The sequence below is a fragment of the Gossypium hirsutum genome, chromosome D13, assembly GCF_007990345.1.
Source record: "Gossypium hirsutum isolate 1008001.06 chromosome D13, Gossypium_hirsutum_v2.1, whole genome shotgun sequence".
In the NCBI taxonomy this organism is placed as follows: domain Eukaryota; kingdom Viridiplantae; phylum Streptophyta; class Magnoliopsida; order Malvales; family Malvaceae; genus Gossypium; species Gossypium hirsutum.
Window position 1 is genome coordinate 35,284,989 of NC_053449.1, and position 19,246 is coordinate 35,304,234.

At 34.2% G+C, this 19,246-nt stretch overlaps 2 long non-coding RNA genes across 2 annotated transcripts; both read right to left on the minus strand.

Annotated features, from left to right (window-relative positions):
• Positions 1 to 4,487: 4,487 nt before the first annotated feature.
• LOC107918780 (uncharacterized) lies at positions 4,488 to 6,822 on the minus strand. Its single transcript, XR_001690235.2, has 2 exons — positions 6,421 to 6,822; positions 4,488 to 4,961 (listed from the first exon to the last, which is right to left on the minus strand). It is a non-coding gene; the product is annotated as an uncharacterized lncRNA (long non-coding RNA).
• Positions 6,823 to 15,624: 8,802 nt separating this feature from the next.
• LOC121225062 (uncharacterized) lies at positions 15,625 to 17,507 on the minus strand. Its single transcript, XR_005922833.1, has 3 exons — positions 16,593 to 17,507; positions 16,220 to 16,383; positions 15,625 to 16,034 (listed from the first exon to the last, which is right to left on the minus strand). It is a non-coding gene; the product is annotated as an uncharacterized lncRNA (long non-coding RNA).
• Positions 17,508 to 19,246: the final 1,739 nt, after the last annotated feature.

Below are 19,246 nucleotides of genomic sequence, written 5' to 3' on the forward strand. Positions count from 1 at the left end.
AATGACTGCTTCCATTTTTGCTTGTATGTTACTGTCTCGTTGACATCAACCTTCTTGCATATTATTAAAATTTATTTCTTCGATTTCATCTAAATGTAAAGAATCTGATGAGAGTCTTGGTGGTGAGTTCAACATCTCCAATGTATATTTGATTTTTTCTGTGATGTGAGATGGAAATTCTTCTATCTCCATTTCAACAATCTTGTTCAACAGTTTCACAGATTCTTCATTTCTTTTCTCCTGGATGTTTCCATTTGGAAATGCCAATATTCTTCTACCATCGGTCCATAGTTTGTAGACTTCATCATGGAGAAGATAATAGGCTTGTGATAATAAATCTAATCCTATTTGGACTTGATAATCTTCAAATTTATTATAACATTTATCAATTATTTTTGACAAATGTTCTTTATCTTCATTTACAGCAGATAATTGGGGGGTTCCAATCATTTTTTTAATAATCCAAATTTGATATGGCTGATAAAATTTTTCTTGTTCAGCTATACCAATTAGGCTACTAATTTCAATATGAAAATAGTAATAAAAGTCATCATTGTTTATGATATTTTGTAAGACAGACTTTAGAATGGCTAGAAAATTTTTTAAAAGATGAAAGGAGAGATTTTGCACAACTATTTATTTAGTAAAACCCTATTCAATATTGGTTATATCAAATGGTTCATGATCAAGTCTGTATTTTAAAGTAGGAAATTCATTATCTAAATAGTCAGTAAAAACATAAGCTTGTAGAAAATATTCTAAAAAAGCTTGTTGAAATTGAATTTGCTGTCTGCAAATTACTTCATTTATTTTTGTGAATATTTCTATCGGTAATAATTTCCTAGCTTTGTTATACATACATATTCTAAATACTTTATTCATAATAGAATTGTTTTTTCCTTTATGAATAAAATATTGAATGATATCAAGAAGATTGTTTATCTCCTTTATATCCATGAATTCTAACTGGAATTCATCCCAATCTCTATATAAAATAGATTTTAATAATAAATTTTCAGCTTCATTTTCTTTAGTTGTTTTTTCAACTAAGAATAATGAAAATCTGATAAGAGCTCTTCAGAAATTGGCTCTTTGATTTGAAATATGGGTTTTCCATATTTCATTTATAAAATCATAAAATTCTGGTGATAAACCAGGATTATAAAAATCTTTAATTTTTGAAAGATCTTTTAATTCTTGAATTTGTTGTTGATTCAACAAATTCTCAGCTCCTTTGATGACTTCAGCATAACTTGTTTGTGATACTGAATTCGGATTTTGGGACCATTGTAATTGACTCACCGTGTTTGGAGTCAATGAAAAAGTATTTCCCATTGGTTGGTTTACCATAGGGTAATTTAAAACATTTGATCCAAGTGGTTGATTTACCATCGGATAAGACACATAATATCCTTGGTTAGGATAAAATGGTATTTGTGCAGGTTCAAATCCTTTTTTGGAGTTTGATTCTGCTTTCCCTTTGTTGGGCTTTTTGTGAACGGTTGTCCTTTCACCAACTATTGTTAGTTAAAAACTAATAAATCATTATACCACCTAATTATTCTAGAAACAGTTTCTAAACTATTGTTAGTTAAAAACTGTTTAACTGCCTGATTATCAGTTCTTATAATGAACTTTTCAGGTGCTAAATAAATGAGAAAAGTTTTTATTCCTTTTTTAATAGCTAGCAATTCTTTTTTATAAATAATATAATTAACCTCATTAGGTTTAAATTTTCCTGAACTATATCCACATATTAGTTCTTCATTATTATTAGCTGTTTTAGCTTTTAAAATACATTCCCAATAATATTGTGATGCATCAGTTTTTAAGATTAGTTTATCACCTTTTTTAGGTAAATAAACTTTTGTATTATAAGTTATTTCTGTTTTTATATTTTTTATAATTTCTTCATCTTGTTTAGACCAACAAAAGCAAATATTCTTTTTTAATTTATCATATAAGCTACCTATTTTCTCAGCTAATTTTGGAAAGAAGGTTTTTCCATAATTAATTATTCCTAAAAATTGTGAAAGATGTTTTTTATCTTCAATTTTTTCAGGAAATTCTTTTATTTTTACAATAATATGATCTTGAAGTTGAAGACTGTGTGCAGATAATTTTAGACCTAAAAATTCAATTTCTGTTTTCTCAAGCTCTATCTTCTTAGGACTTAATATAATTTCATGTTTTAGGAATTCTTGAGAAATAATATTTAAATGTTTTCTATGCTGTTCAAGTGTTTTTGAAAAGACTAATATATCATCTATATATACCACACAAAATTTTTTATACTTATTAAAAATGGAATCCATCCATCTTTGAAAAACTTGTGGGGCATTACATAAACCAAATGGCATTACCTTCCATTAATAATGACCATTAGGGACACTAAAGGCTGTCAAAGGTTTTGATTCATCGGTTAGCATGATTTGCCAGAATCTCGATTTACAATCAAATTTACTAAAGTATTTAGCATGTTTAGCCTGATTGATTAATACTTCTTTTTGTGGAATAAAATATCCATCGAAAATAGTTTTTTGATTTAATCTCTTATAATTAATAACCATCCTAGCTTTTCCTCTTTTAATTTCAGCATGGTTTCTTACCATAAAAGCTAGACTGGAATGATGACTATTAGTTTTTTTCTATTAATCCTTTTTCTAGAAGTTCATTTATTTGAACATCAAATTCATCTATATCTTGTTTAGTATAGATTATAGGTTTAACCCTAATGATTTTATTAGGATTAATTAATTTTATTTCACAGTATCTTGGACTGTTTTTCCATAATTTTAATGGTTCTTCACTAAAATTATTTTCAAGAATTTTAAACAACCAATGATTTGTTTCTAGTTGTTTAATTTGTTCTTTCCTTGTTGGAATAAAATTTTGATCACACACAAACTTATGATTTTCTACAAGTGGTATTTCCACTGAAAAATTTTCTACAGATAAAATAACAAAATATTTATCTATAGAAAAAGGTAAGTGTTGATATATAAAATTATTACCAAGTAATATATCTCCATGCATTTCAGGAAAACATAAAATCTTGGGAATAACAAATCTAACATTGTTTGTGTAGATTGGTATATTTCTAGCCTTATATTGAATTAAGGTTTCGTTATCATCTATTCCTATTGCTCTTATAGGATTATTCATAACTTCCCATTTTTATATAGGAATAGCATTTTTTCTGCAACTACTAGTTGTAGCTCCAGTGTCTAATAAAGTATGTAAAGAATATTTTTTAATTCTCGAAACTGAAAATTAATTTCAATATAGATATAATATTTTTTAGGTTTAAAATTTGAAAAAGTAATAATATCATTTTTTCTAATTTTCATTTGTTGAATAATAGTCTGTACCTTTTTTATTTTAGAATTTTCTAATAAAAATATTTTTTCATTTTTATTAGATTTAATTTTATAAGGATTTGTTTCTTTTTTATAACTTATCTGTAAGTCTTGTTTTTCAAGACTTTTAATTCTTTTTTCAACTTCTTTTCTTTTATTAGAAAAGTTTTTGACAATATATCCTATCTTATTATCTAAAATATCTTTAAGTTCTTTAGAAGTTTTTCTTCTAGAAAACTGATTTATAATATAACCAAAAAATTTTTTATTTTCTAGTTTCCTTTTGACTTGTTTATTATATATTTTCTTTTTATGCCTATGATGAGTATTAGGTTTTACACCTAACCATCCTAGTGAAGTTTTATTAATACAATCTCTATTTTTAGGATTTTTCTCATCGATAGTTAAATTTTTTATATTACTAGTCAACATACTGGTTGTATATTGAACTTTACTTAAATCTTTAATCAAATAATCATCTGTTTGACTATCTGACTCTAATTTACTTTTTCTTTTAGGATCTGTTGGTTCAGTATCCCTAAATATTTCCATACACATTTATTTACCATTTGAAAAAAAAATTGAAAGAGACAGGGTTCTAAACCATCAGTGTTTGTTTTGCTACAGTCAAGTGCTTCACAGTGTGCATACTGATGCTTTTCTTGCACTGATAATATATATTTTTAATTCAAGAAGACTTTTTCTTTTTCATTTCTGATAAAGATCCCCACCCGTTCTAAGTTGGACAATGTGTAAACAATAGGCATTGCAAAAAATCTTTTCACCTAAATAAGAATGGTGAAAAAATAACTCAAATATGTCATAAAACCTTAAACATACAATTGTCCCACATAAACAAAGAGAATTTTGAAGTTCTCAGATTACAATATGCCATCCTAGTTAGATAAACCTGCAGTAATCTTTATTTGTATTCTTTTAGAGAAATTAAGATAATTCATTTCTTTTATTTTGAAGAATACGGTAATCAAGAGGATGCAAGCATTAAAAGAAATAAGAATATAACCAATAATTAAACAAGTCATCGTGCTAAAGTTGATACCTAGTGTAGCCTCTACAACAATAAATACAATTGAAACTATAATCCAACTTAAACTCAATGACAAAAACTTTAAGGAATATGTAAAAGATTTCATTAAATAATACTTATTACCAAAGTGATTACTCATTTGCAGTATCCTAGTCCATTTCATTTTGCTCATACAGTTTTAAAATTGAAAGAACATTCTATTATAATAATGTCCAGCTTATAACATAAAGAGAACACCAAATTCTGAGCGTCAAAGTGTGCCTGCTGCAACTCTACCTTAACAGGCTCAGCTGCTTGTAGTTTTACTTCCATCTTAGCTATTTTATCCGTAAGGCTTTTCATTTGTTGTTCTCTTTCAGATGTTACAGCTTCTATTTGAGCATGCAAGATCTGCAACTCATGCTGTGCAGCAACAAGTTCTTGTCTCAATGTCCCATGGATAGCAGCAGTTCTCTGGTTTTCTGTACTAAGTCTCTGCATTTCCACATGCTGTGCAGCAAGCTTTTGTTCCATGATTTCTGGAGGTGGCAACATATCAAAATGTGCAAAAGGACCTGGACGGGGAGGAATTCATGGACCAAATGGGTCAGAATGTACCATGCCAGGTCCAGGGAGAGGACGTCTCAGATGAGGGTTATAAATAATCACATGCCATAAAGAGAACATCAAAGCTTATAACATATAGTGAAAGGATTCTTATCTACAACTAAAGTGGTTATAACATCAAATCTTATTTTCCACAAGCTATAAACTCTAGAGGATAAGGTATGTTCTTCTGGAACAAATTGAAGCCAAATACCATTACAAAAGGTCTGGGATTTGCTTCCAAGAAAAGAAAAAGAGTGGTCTATTGAGTCTATCTTTGAGTTTAGAGTCAGACAATTAGTTAGGGATTATGTTGTCTTGAGTTTACTATAAATTCATGGAAATTCCATTGTCATATTTCTACCTTCTTCTCTTGACTACTACTATGATGCTTCAGGGGATGATTCATAGCACAAGGGTAAAACCATGAGTTTATTTCCTTGTCATTCCAATGCTTCAGAAAATCCTAGCAATCTTCCTCCGATATCCGACCCTCATTGGATTCCTATCATTGTCCCTAAGTTCCTACTATAAACCTTAAAAAGCTGTATTCTATAAGTAGGAAATCTTCTACAAATCTACCCTACATCAGAAACTGCTTTCCCGCTATAAGTGATGGTAAGTAAGAATAATACAATCGATGATAACTTCAACCAAAATGAAACACAGGCATGGTATCTTTCATTGTGTTTGAAACGCAAAGCATAACTTCCTAAGTCCAAAGAAAGCTATTAAAATTCTTCTGGTTTGAATGACATTCTCCATTTTAAAACCACTGCACATATATATAGACACAAACAAACACATTTAGATAAGCAACTACAAAGAGCTATCTGTCTAATGGCAATATCACTTAACTGAATTAATCATACTTTTTTCCTACTAAAATTTAAAAAAAAATCCAAAAATTACAACAATTTTTCTTGCATAAAAAAGAAAGTACGTTTCATTCATTCAAAAATAACAATAATTGTTAAATATTCGGAGATTCATTGCAAAATCCAACCGTCGAATGTGATTTTATGATCATTTATATAATTAATTTTCAGTATCGAAATATCAACAATAGATTGGAGAGCTTGAATTCGAGTAATTAGTAATGTTTCTTATCGTAAAGCTAAACCCTAGAAATAATTAAAAAGAACATTATCAGAACTTTTAAGTACAAAAGATACAGAAAATTTAGCAACGATATGGAATTTGGATACGAATTTTGATTTAGTCTATATTTCTTCTGTTCTTATCAACTAAAATAGTTTGGAAGAGTTACAAAGCGAGCAAAATAGGCACAAAACGAAAGAGGCAGAGCAAAGCAGTAGTAGAGGCACAAAGCAGTAAAGCAAAAGAGGCACAAAAGCCAAAATTAAAAAGTAAATAAAAACAAAGCATAATTAATAATTAAAGAGAAGAAGAAAAAAACGAACTCACCTATGGAAGAGGAACAAAGAGCAGGAAAGAGCTTTCACAGCGAAAATGTGAAAAAAATGGGTATAGAACTTTCACAGCAGAGGAAAGAACGTTTTTCCAAGGGGGAGAAGACAGGTTAATTTGGTTATTTACCAGCCAAAAGCACTTCAAGCTTTTTAGATGGTAAAATTTTCAACTTCTCTATCTAGAGAAAATGACGTTTTAGATGGTGAATTTTTTGAAAAAATAGAGGCCGTTCTTCGTTCCTTTTAAGAGAAAAGGACTTTTTAATGCAAAAGTCCATTTAAAACGCAAAGAAGAACGGGGCCTTAGTCAAATTTAATACCCACTTACTCTGAACTTACATATATACCTTACTTCTATAAATAATATTCGAACACTAGGGTTTCGTCGGGAAAAATGTTACCCTTCCTTTGGGACACATGCACACTAGTACCATTTTGGGTGATTTCGAGACTAAGAAAGTAACTCAGGTCACCTAAGTCTTTTAAAGAGAATTTCTTATCAAGACACTGAATGACTTCATCTTGGTTAGAATCTAAGTTACCAGTTGCAATCATGTCATCAACATACACAAGGAGAAAGACATAACCAGACGAAGTTTGTTTGAAGAACAATGATGGATCGACTCGAAAGGTCTGAAACTGCAAATCCTAAACTAAACAATCCCTTGGAGCTTTTTTGAGACCATACAAAACTTTATTCAACTTATAGACTAATGGAATCCCATTGTAATTAAGAATATCGAAGTCGATGGTTGCTTCATGTACACATCCTCAACCAAACCTCCATTTAATAACGCATTGTTAACATCAACCTGGTGCAACTTCTATTGCTTCGACACTGCCAAAGAAAGAATTGTCTGAATGATGTTTTCTTTGACAACTAGATTGAACGTTTCGTGATAATCTAGTCCAATAGCTTGAGAAAATCCTTGGGCAACAAGATGCAATTTATTATAAGTAACACTACCACCAGGGTTCTTTTTGGGCTAATTTACCAAAAAAAGCCATTTTTTTCAAAATTTACCAAAATGGGCCGATTTTTTTATTATTTACCGAAATGGGCCATTTTCCAGAAAATCGCATCCACGTCAGCACGATGTCAGGGTACGTGTCAGGACATCACGTCCACGTCAACAGGTCGCACTGACATAGATGCGATGTCTTGCCACGTAGCGCGTTCCCGGGGACACGATTTTGACATTGATTTCATGTTTGGGTTTTTTAGCTTTTAGGGTTTAGAGTGTAGGCTTTTTAGGGTTTCGCTATAGTTGGTCATGTAAGAAATAATTTTTTTGACGTTTCTGAGCAAATAGTATTAAATCGCTTCTACCAGGATGATATTTGAGAAGAAATTGTGAAATCGAGCCCTCGTGGACGCGATTTCGCTATAGTTGGTAATGTAAGAAATAATTTTTTTTGACGTTTCTGAGCAAATAGTATAAAATTGCGCCTTCGTGGACGCGATTTTGCTACAGTAGCAAGTTTGGGCTGAGGTTATAAATTAGGCAAAAAATGTTCTTAGAGTGCATAAGTCATAGTAGAAACATTTTAGAGAGGCTAAGAAAGTTAGAGCTTCAAAATGAGTGAGCGTATTAGTGCTGTTATTTATTAAGATGGTGAGGTTTGCCACACCGAGAATGGTGTTGTTTTTTTGTCGGAGAATACGGTGCGACTATCATTTAACCAGAACATCGATTTGACAGAACTTCGTAAAAGAATTAGGCGTAAAATCTTCGGAACGACGCCAATGAAAGTTTTGTCAATCATGTATCGATTTTGTTCTTGTGTTGATCCGGTGACATGACTCGTTCGACATAAAAGATGCTCGTAGCTTGGAGGCAATGGTGCAGACTCATATTGCTAGCGGAGCAACTTATATTGAGTTATATGTACAATTTACGTCGCCAACTGATGTACTTCCGTCTGGTGTTCGAGATTTATACACGACCCTTGGCCGACACTCGGTTAGCGGGTTACAAAATACGGAACAGCCCATGTTCGGTAGCGGTGTCGAATGTACATCCCCCGCAAGACACTCTGTCGGTGGATGGGACATGTACATCGGTGGCTCGACGTTTGACGCTGGGAATACGTACTGGGGAAGTGCATCAAGTTCTAGTGGATGGCAATCTACATCCAGTTGGGGACGTTATCAAATGCCCAGAAGAAGGGATGACGTACTACCTACGACATCAACCGGTGAGGGGACGTCGTACGCTGTAGATGATTGTGGGTTTGAAGATGACTCCGATGTAGAGCCACCTCGAAAGCCCGGGCTGGATGGTGCAGAGGTGAGATTATTTTCTGAACGGGAGCCTATTCCAACAGAAGGTGAAGATGGTGAAAGGAGTTCAGATGATGAAGAAAATCCACGATTCAGAGCATACTCACCTCCAGCCCACATGCATAATGTCAATCTGTCAGCAGATGATGCGTTAGAGTTTCCAAATTTACCACACCGGTTGCGCGATTGTAAAAGTTCAGGGGTAGATTTTGGTGAACTTGAAGTTGGTAATCAGTTTACCAATAAGGATAGTTTTATTGGTGCTTTGAAACAACATAGCATCAAAAACGGCGTTAATTACCACGTCGTTAAATCAAAATCTGATAAGTTTGAGGCGAAGTGTGCAGTGCAAGATGGCACATGTTCATGGAAAATCGTCACCTCGTTAAGGAAAAGGACAGGGTTGTGAGAGATAAAAAGGTACAAAGGTCTACATACATGTGCTGCAGGTACAGTGTTGAATGTGTCTGAATAATAATTTTATTTTCCAATGTTGTATTATTTAATGTACTCCCTCTGTAGGTGTTTCACAAGATCACCCAAAATGGATTCAGCTATGTTAGCTAGCTTGATAATGCTCACGATAAAAGCAGATCCTAGGACTTCAGTGCCGGTGATAATTGCCAATATTCGTAGCCAAATGGGGTACACGCCCTCTTACCGCAAGGCTTGGATAGCTAAGCAAAAGGCATTGGAGAAGATGAATAGTGGGAGGGACGCCTCATATAATAAAATATGGCAGTGGTGTCAGGTGCTAGAGAGATACGTCCCAAGTGCCATCACAGACCTTGAAACGGAACATGCGTACTACAATGGCCGATTGCTACGTGGATGCCAAGTCTTCAAACGCCTATTTTGGACCTTTAAGCAGTACCGAGACGCATTTCTATACTGCAAGCCGTTGGTACAAATTAACGGTACATTCATGTTCGGTAGGTATACTCATCGGCTATTGGTTGCAGTGGCACAGGACGGCGGTGGGAGAATTCTTCCAATTGCATTTGCAATAACACCGGGGAGTCATCTGATGACTGGGATTTCTTTCTCTCTAGGTTAAGGAGGCATGTGTGCCCCCAACCTGATATCTGTGTTATTTCAGACCGGGGCGCTGGTATACTAGCTGCATTTGATCGAGAGAGAAGCTTGTGGCAGCGCACACACCATAGATATTACCTAAGACACGTTGATTTGAACTACTACAGGCAATATCCATCTAAGAGCGAACGACGACAAGTGACCAACATGGGTATTTACTCTATAACTGTGTTATTTCGTTTGTCAATTTAGTTTTATCGGTAGAAGTGGTATACAATATTCGCTATGTTCTTATATTGGTAGGGTATGAAATGAATAAAGATCGTTTTCACGAGATGTTGGCAATTTTACGATCCCAAAACGGAGAAGGAGTGGACTACCTTTGCAACATACGTTTCGAACAATTGGCACAAGCATACGACGGAGGCCTACGATATGGTCATATGACGTCGAACCTGGTAGAATGCATAAATTATGTTCTTAAAAGAACGCGCTATCTACTGATAACATCGGTTGTGCGAGAGACATTTTCGTTTGGCAGCGCTATTTCCAAAGCGAGCAGTAACTTATGCAGGCCAGATGCAGGGTGGCCATGTATGGTGCAGTAAGGTAGTTCAAGAAATTAACAAGGCGAAGGCGAAGGCAAACATCGTGAACGCAGTGTGTCACGATCGAGACAATTTATGGTTTCGCGTGACGGAGTTTGACAGATCGCACCAAGGTGTTGGCGGGCAATATCGTGTACACTTGCGAAACAGGACTTGTGACTGTGGGAAGTTTGATGCACTTCGTTATCCATTCGCTCATGTTATTGCAGCTTGTCAGAAACTCCGTCTGGATCCGCTGAGTTATGTGGACGAAGTGTACAAATTAGAAAACATGTACAACGTATGGAGACACGTTTTCCCACCGGTCCCAGATGAACGTAAGTGGCCGTCCGTATCTCTTGCTCCTTTTAAGCTGTTACCGGATAGAGAGTTGCGTCACAAGTCGAAGGGTCGACCTTGCTCCACTAGAATACGGAACAATATGGATATCCAAAAAACAGCCAGTCAACAGAAGTTGTGCGGATGGTGTAGGAACCCAGGCCATACAAGTCGATCATGCCCTAATCGCAATAGTTGAATGTAATTTTATAAAAAATTATATTTTATTCAATTATTAATTGATAATTGTATTAATTGTTAGTAAAATTATCAAATTACTTTAATTTTTTAATTGTTAGTACCAGTCAAAACATTTTACCAAATCTAACATTATGTAAAACTATGTAAAATTATTAAGCCTAAAAACTTTTGTTAATGGTTAGTAAAATTATCAAATTATGTAAAATTATTAAGCCCCAAAAAATGTGTTAATGGTTAGTAAGATTATCAAATTAGGTAAAATTATGTTAGGGTTTTTACATAAATTAGGTTAGGGTTTTTAATTAAAATATGTTAGGGTTTAGGGTTTTTAATTAAATTAGGTTAGAGTTAGGGTTTTTAATTAAATTAAATTAGGTTAGGGTTAGGGTTTTCAATTAAAATAAGTTAGGGTTAGAGTTTTTAATTAAATTAAATTAGGTTAGGGTTAGGGTTTTTAATTAAAATAGGTTAGGGTTAGGGTTTTAAATTAAATTAAATTAGGTTAGGGTTAGGGTTTTTAATTAAATTAGGTTAGAGTTAGGGTTTTTAAATAAATTAAATTAGGTTAGGTTTTTAATTAAAATAGGTTAGGGTTAGGGTTTTTAATTAAATTAGGTTAGGGTTAGGGTTTTTAATTAAATTAGGCTAGGGTTACGGTTTTTAATTAAAATAGGTTAGGGTTAGGGTTTTTAATTAAATTAAATTAGGCTAAGGGTTAGGGTTTTTAATTAAATTAAATTAGGCTAGGGTTAGGGTTTTTAATTAAATTAGGTTAGGGTTAGGGTTTTTAAATAAATTAAATTGGGTTAGGATTTTTAATTAAATTAAATTAGGTTAGGGTTTTTAATTAAATTAGGTTAGGGTTTAGGGTTTTTTATTACGGTTAGGGGTTAGGGTTTTTAAATAAATTAGGTTAGGGTATCAAATAATATCAAAATAACTCGGAAAAATTTTTGTGTATTACATCGAATAAACTTCTATTTCATTACATCAAATAATAAATTTTAATACGGTAATCAATGTCTATAACCGGGGGATTCGGTTCCACATGGCGGCCGTCGACGGTTATGCGCTGGATTCCTCCTTCCTCTAGCTTCCGGCGGCGGTTGTTCTTCTTCCGGTATTGATTGTTGTTCTTCCGGTTCGGCATCTGGTTGTTGGACTTGGGACGATGATCCACCTTCAAAGAATTGTGTATGTGGAGGTGTTTGTATCATGAACGGCGACGGAGTTTGAAAGCCATGCGTTGCTGGCGATTGGTAAAAAGGAGAGCTCCCCGACGACCCCCTTGCGACCCCTCCTACGCCGCTGGCCTAGTTATTGGTGGTCCGCTCGGCATTATAGGAAATGAAGCTGATCCGGGCATTTGGCTCCAACCTGCCATGGAATTCGGAAAAGGATACATGTACGGGTTAGGGTACATATAAGGGCTAGGAAACACACCTGACATCATAGGGAAAGGCGATTGCGTGGGTATCATCTGTTGAATTGCTGCGTCAGGTGACTGCGTCGGTGCTCTCGTTGGGGACGGTGATTGCATGGCCGCTGATGATGAGCCGGGTGAATGCCTGAGCCTCGTTGAGGGGCTGCCTTCATAGTCTTGTCACCTTGGATTTAGAGGCCTGCGCCTTTCCCTTCCGACACGTATTTGCTGCTGCCTCTCCTCTGGCGTAAGTAAATACGGCTTCCCATGGATCTTAAACCATGGTATGTATTCTGTAACGCACGCTAACTCTGGAACGATGATTTGTTCCCGAGTAGGTACATATTCATGCCGATTTTCTCACATTTCCGTGTACTTTGACCAGTATCTAGGCCAATCCGTACCTAATAGCCGAAGGTCGATTTTGTGGTGATCGTCAAACACCTCAAGGTCCGCAGGAATCGGTTGTCTACATCCAAACTATCGTAGGACTCTGTCTGTTTGGTGGGGCTCCACGGTTGCATAGTTGATCAACACCACTTTCGCGTGCCAAGCGTTCGGATTTTGTAAAAACTATTCCGGGATTACTGCCCGGATTGTCGGATCCTCGTATGGTGTCCATTGAAACTACATGAACATGATAGAAATATAACTTATATACATGATACTAAATACTAAATACTAAATATCAATCCACTAGAGAATGTATGGAAATATTTATTTGCAATAATACTTACTTCTGCTTCCGACCGTTGCTCCAATAGAAGCCGTATATCTTCAAGTTCAGACGGTAATCCACGATAACTTGCCGGATTGTTCCACCTAATTAAATAAATTTTTAGCATACTTTCATTCTTACAAAATCTACATAACAATTTCAAAATGTAATATAAAATTTACCTCGTTACGAGTGGGAATGTATATGGGTGGTTCACTCGAGGACGTAGAAATGGAAAGTGAAACCGTGCCCATGATTGCAGTAGTAACAGGCAACCTCCGATGTTTGCTCTCATCGGTCGCGTCGCCCCGCACATCTCCTGATATAATATTGCCAAGACGGCAGACCTCCAACTAAATTTATCGGCTCCTCTAAAATCAACGAGTTTTAGCAGCCACCTTAGATGTACACGGCTCCGTGACGTGTTGGGCATCAGATAACCTCCAATTATTTGAAGAATGTATGATCGAGCATATCGGATTCTTTCAATTTTGATTGAATTTGCATTCGGATCGGGGAATGTGGCACGCAACCAACCCATCTCCACCTTACCTCCATCCATTTTATCCGGAACAACGCCCAAAAGTTCGTAGCACACCGCCTCCCAATTACTAGATTGGGCAGACCCGGTGACTGGGTGCCCGTCCACCGACAATCCCAATTGCAGATGGACATCTTCTAGAGTGATAGTGCACTCTCCACATGGAAGATGAAATGTGTGCGTCTCGGGTCTCCACCTCTCGATCAACGCACTGATCAGTTTCGGCTCCAACTTGCATCCCCGGCCTACCGTCGCCACGTGCCAAAAACCCGCTTCCCACAGGTGGTCCTCTACTAACGGTGATGGAGGAGCATACATATTTCGGATATTGCATTCCAATACCCGATCTTCAGACTTTATAACAAACAATAAATTAATAATTATATAAAAATACATAAATAAAAATATCTTAAATAATATTTAAAATTTAAATTTAATACTTACCATTTTCATTTGCTCCACCGATATGTGATTCCTATCAAGACGAATCAATGATCCGGCCATTGTTGAAAATATTAAAAAATTTAAAATTATTTTAAAAAAATATAAAATTATTTAAAATTATCTTAAAAAATGAAATTGAATAGAAAAAGAAATTTAATATGGATTTTAGAGATTTTTGGAAGGAAATTGAAAGGATTTTGGAAGGAATTTGAGAGTTTGAGAGAATTTTGGAAGGAAATTTAGATAGGATTTGTTTGTGAAAAAAATGGGGGTAGGGGGTTTTTATAGTTTTTTATTTTTTGACCGTTGGGCCACTGTTTACGCGCGCGGGACATCGCGTCCACGTCAGCAGGTCGCGCTGACATGGACGCGATGTCCTGACACGTACCCTGACATCGCGCTGACGTGGACGCGATTTCTCGGAAAATGACCCATTCCGGTAAATAATCAAGAAATCGGCCAATTTCGGTAAATTTTTAAAAAAATGATTTTTTTGATAAATTAGCCTTCTTTTTGACCTTAAACAACCATTTACATCCAACGAGTGGTTGGTCAATAGGTGGAGACACTAAATCCCAACTATTTTTTCTAACTAATACTTATAGCTCATCTTGGACAACGTTCCTCCATGAGGGAACTACCATAGCTTTATGGATATTAGTTGGCTCAATAGAGCTAACCATGGCAATGCAAGCTTTGGGCTTATACACCCCAACTTTGCTCTAGGTCTCTATGGGGTAAATGTTACTAGAACCAGGGACTTGTTGATCTGTACCTGAAGGTCATAGGAATGTGTTCAAGGAATCACAATATGTTCTACAAGAATAGTTGAATCTAGTGCTTGCAAAGATAGAATGTCAGAATGAGTAGATGTAGTAGAAGACTGAGGTGACAGTGTAATAGAATCAGAAGCACCAGACATAGGCAAAATAGAGGGCATATTTATAGTGGATGGAATCATAAGAACTGAGAGTGTGGTGACTGAGCTGGAACTATCTAGGACTGGTGTAGAACTTAGTGTTGAAGCTTTGGCAAAGAGGATAATACTTTCATCAAATCATACATGCCGAGAGATGAAAACACGCCCAGTTTGATCCACGCACTTGTAGCCTTTATGGATAGGAGCATACCCCAAAAATGTACAAGGAGTAGACCTGTACTGTAACTTGTGTCGATTGTACGGATATAGCAAAGGATAGCTTAAACATCCGAAAACTCTAACTAGGTGGTCATCAAGTTTTTGTCCAAAAAGTTTTTCTAATGGAAATACTCCACTCAACACCTTTGTAGGAATTATATTCATGAGGTATATTGCAGAATAAAAAGCATTAGCCCAATAAGAGAGGGCCAAATGTGCTTGTGTAAGTAATACCATACCGGTTTTCACGATCTATCGATGTCGCCTTTCCACCAAGTTGTTTTGTTCAGATGTGTGTAGGGAAGAGAGACGATGTGCAATGCTAAAGTTCTTGATATTTGAATCAAAACTTCTAAATTCACCTTCACCATTTGTCTGAAGTTGCTTAAGCTTAACTCCCAATTGTAGCTCAACATATGTTTAAAAAAAAAATCTTGCAACACATCAAATTTTTTCTGAGAAAATAAATCCAAGTACGCTTGGAAAATGTATCCAAAAAAGAGATATAATACTGATAGCCTGAAGAGTAACTAGGAGTTGGTCCCCATCAGTCAGCAACAATGAGTTCAAGAGGAGCATGATACACTGATTTACTCAATAGAAATGGCAGTTTATGACTTTTACTAAGCTCATAAGCATTACACAGTGAAGAAGACTTATATCTAGGAATTCAAATATTACAAGAATTTAGCATTTGATTCATAACATTAAAAGAAGGATGACCAAGCCTTTTTATGCCAGTGGTTGAACTTGACATGTGAATCTGATGTCTGGAACAATTCATCAGCAGTCGTATGTGTATCAATCAATGCAAACTTGGACTCGGTAGTGGCAGGAAAGAAATGATTTAGCTCGTTGAACTTAACACCTTGAAGAAATATCTGTCGTGCTTCCGTGTCCTTTATAAAGCAGCAATTTGGATAAAATTCAAAAAACACATTATTATCTTTCACAAAATTTGAGACAGATAGGAGGTTTTTATGAATATCTGGAACATATAACAAGTCTTTGAGAAGAAAAGAGTTAGAACCAATAGATAAAATAAATTCACCAACATGCAAGATAGCTATAGTATGATCATTACCTATAACCACTTTACTTGATCCATTGTACGAGCTACACTCAGCATATGTGTCGTAGCCCAACTGTCAGGATACCACGTCAGTTCAAAGAGAACAGATAGAGTGGATGATACTAAGGCAACATCTTCTTGTACTATATTTGAAGCACCGATAGAAGGTAAAGAACCTGTAGATGATCCAAAAACAAACGAATCAAAATAATGAGAATAGGGCTTGGATCGGCGAGACTCGGATGGGCCATGATCAGGATAACTCATGTAGGCTGAAGCAAACGGCCCACAACTCAAGTGAGTAGATGGCCCAATAGAATGTCTAGTTCCAAAAATAGGGTTAGCAGCATCATCATCATAAGCCAAGTCATATCTGTAGAAGTACCTATTAGCAAGATGGTTGATGTTGCCACAGATCTAACATTATGGTCTTGTGCCTCCGAAAACTGACCATGTCATTTCACAAGTAAACCCTGGTGCTCGATTAGGTTGGGGCAGCAGTTGTCCAACATATGCAAGGAGAGAGAACAAAGGTCATTTTTCTTAAAATGATGAAAGAGAGATCTATACCTCTTGGCTTTGGTGGTAGATTGAGTGCCAAAAATCCTTGTCAAAGCCTCCCAAAGTTTATATGCAAAGGAGGAACTACCAATCAACTTATTATGAAGTGATGCACTTAAGGAGGAGAGGAGCCACGCAAATAACACCGAGTCTTGCTGTTCATACTGAGCATATGCTGGATTTTCAACGGAAACACCATCATCACCAACGATTACTTGCGACGACACAGTAACAAGTCCATTAATAAATTGATGTAGTCGATGGGTTTTGATGACAAGAAAAACATGTTTCCAAGCCAAGAAATTACTATCATCGACCAGAAGTGTCACTTTTTGAGAGCCAAAAGCGAAGGGTTGAAGAACTTCCCATTTTTTGAATATGTTGAGACTGTATAATCCATAGATAGCACAACGATCGGGAAAGATATCAGAAATGTAAAAAAAATAAATTATTTCATTAATCCTGAAGAGTGAGTACAGGAGTAGTGCGTATTTATATTGATGCACAACTAGAAATGAAATGAAAACATAATACCAAAAAATGGTAACTGCTTACAATTAAATGCAATTGATCGTAACTTACATTAGTTACTTAGCTAGCTATTTTCTCTAATAATAAGCTATCAATAAACTTAAAAAATAACTAGGTGATGTTTAAAATATTCTAAGCAAAATATTGATGGTTAATTAAAGAAGATACAAAAACAAACCAAAAGTTGGAGTTTCTTTATCATCAAAAGAAGCACTTCCATCACTTGAATTTTTAGGAACACAATATACGGGAATTGCACACACACACACAACCAAAAGTTGGAGTTTCTTTATCATCAAAAGGTGATGTTTAAAATATTCTAAGTCATCAATGTTTATAAATTGAATGATGACAATTTGTTCAATGTTAATTACAATGCAATACATTAATATTAACTTTTGCTATCAAAAGAAACATGAATTTAACCTATTTCCTTAGTGTACCAAATTTAGGCTTTTTTATAAAATTAACTCAAAAAACTTAGTTAATTACATAGATTACCTATGTTTTGATAAAATACAAAAATAACCTAAAATCTACAGTAAAATTTTGTGGAGCCAAAATATTTGGCGCCACCAACATACCACGTTAGCAATTGAGATAAAAAAATTAATTTTTTGGTAGAGCCATGTAAAATGGCGTCACCTGCATAAATACCAGAGAAATATTGCGATTTTTTTAAAAAATGGGAAAGCTTTAAACAAATTTACCTTTTTCTGGTGGAGCCAAATAATTTGGCGCCACTCCAACGCCCTATTTTGTTGCATATTCTACTACCTATTGTCATCTTTTTGATTTTTTATTTGTTTGTCCTTTTTCCTTTTTTATTTTTTTTCTTTATTTCATTTTTTTCTTTTTTTATTTGTTTGTCCTTTTTCTTATTTTTATTTGTTTTTCTTTATTTCATTTTTCTCTTTTTTTTATTTGTTTTTCTTTATTTCATTTTTCTATTTTTTATTTGTTTATTATTTTTTATAATATTTTATGTATATTTGTATATTTACTACCTATTTTAGGTTATTTATATATTTTATAAAAAAAATAGGTCATTTATGTAATTAATTAGTTTTTTGGGTTAGTTTTATAAAAAAAACCTGTAAATAATTTATGTAATGTGAAATCAAGAAAATTAAAGGGATATTTTTAATAGAAATAAAAAATGGAGGACCAAAAAATAAAAAAAAACTGAAAAAAAATGAGAAAAAAATTGAAAGTTGAATTGATTGGAAAAAAAGAATAAAAAAGATTTATTTGTTAAATAAACTATGGCTTTTTTAAATATATATATTAAAAAATTAAAAATATATATTATGACTGGTTACATAGTGTCAACGATGTTAACGGTGTGACTAGTCAATAGGTTTATAATGCTTAATAATTCTTAGTTTAAAAAAAAAAGAAATAGAAGGGGAGAAAAAGAAGGTCCCCTATTTAAGAAGGTGGGGTTTTGGTCCCCTTCAAATATTTTGTAAAAGAAGAGACGGAAGAAACAAGAAAAAAAAAACTAGTAAGGTATTTATAGTTTGTATTTTGTATCTTATAGTTATTGTAATATAATAATTAATTATATTTAATTTATGTAATTTTTTTAAAATTATGTAGATATCAAAATGTCTTCTGGAGTAAATATGGATCACACTTCATCGAGGATCAACGAAACAGTAAAATTAATTATAAATTAAATAAAAAGATTCCATTTTAGTTTCTCATTTTTTGTTGGCAAGCGTTACTTTGCTCAACGTGTTTGTTTGCATGAAATTGATCTCTATTTAGTTGTTATTAATCCTTTTTAACTCATTTTGTGCATGAAATCAATCTCTACGTGTTAATAATAATTTTTTTTAATTTATGACACATTTATAAATTTATGTATTAATTTTTTTTAATATGACGACCTTTCTGCTTAATTTTGCATTGTTGCTATGCTTGGTTCCATTTATGGGGTAA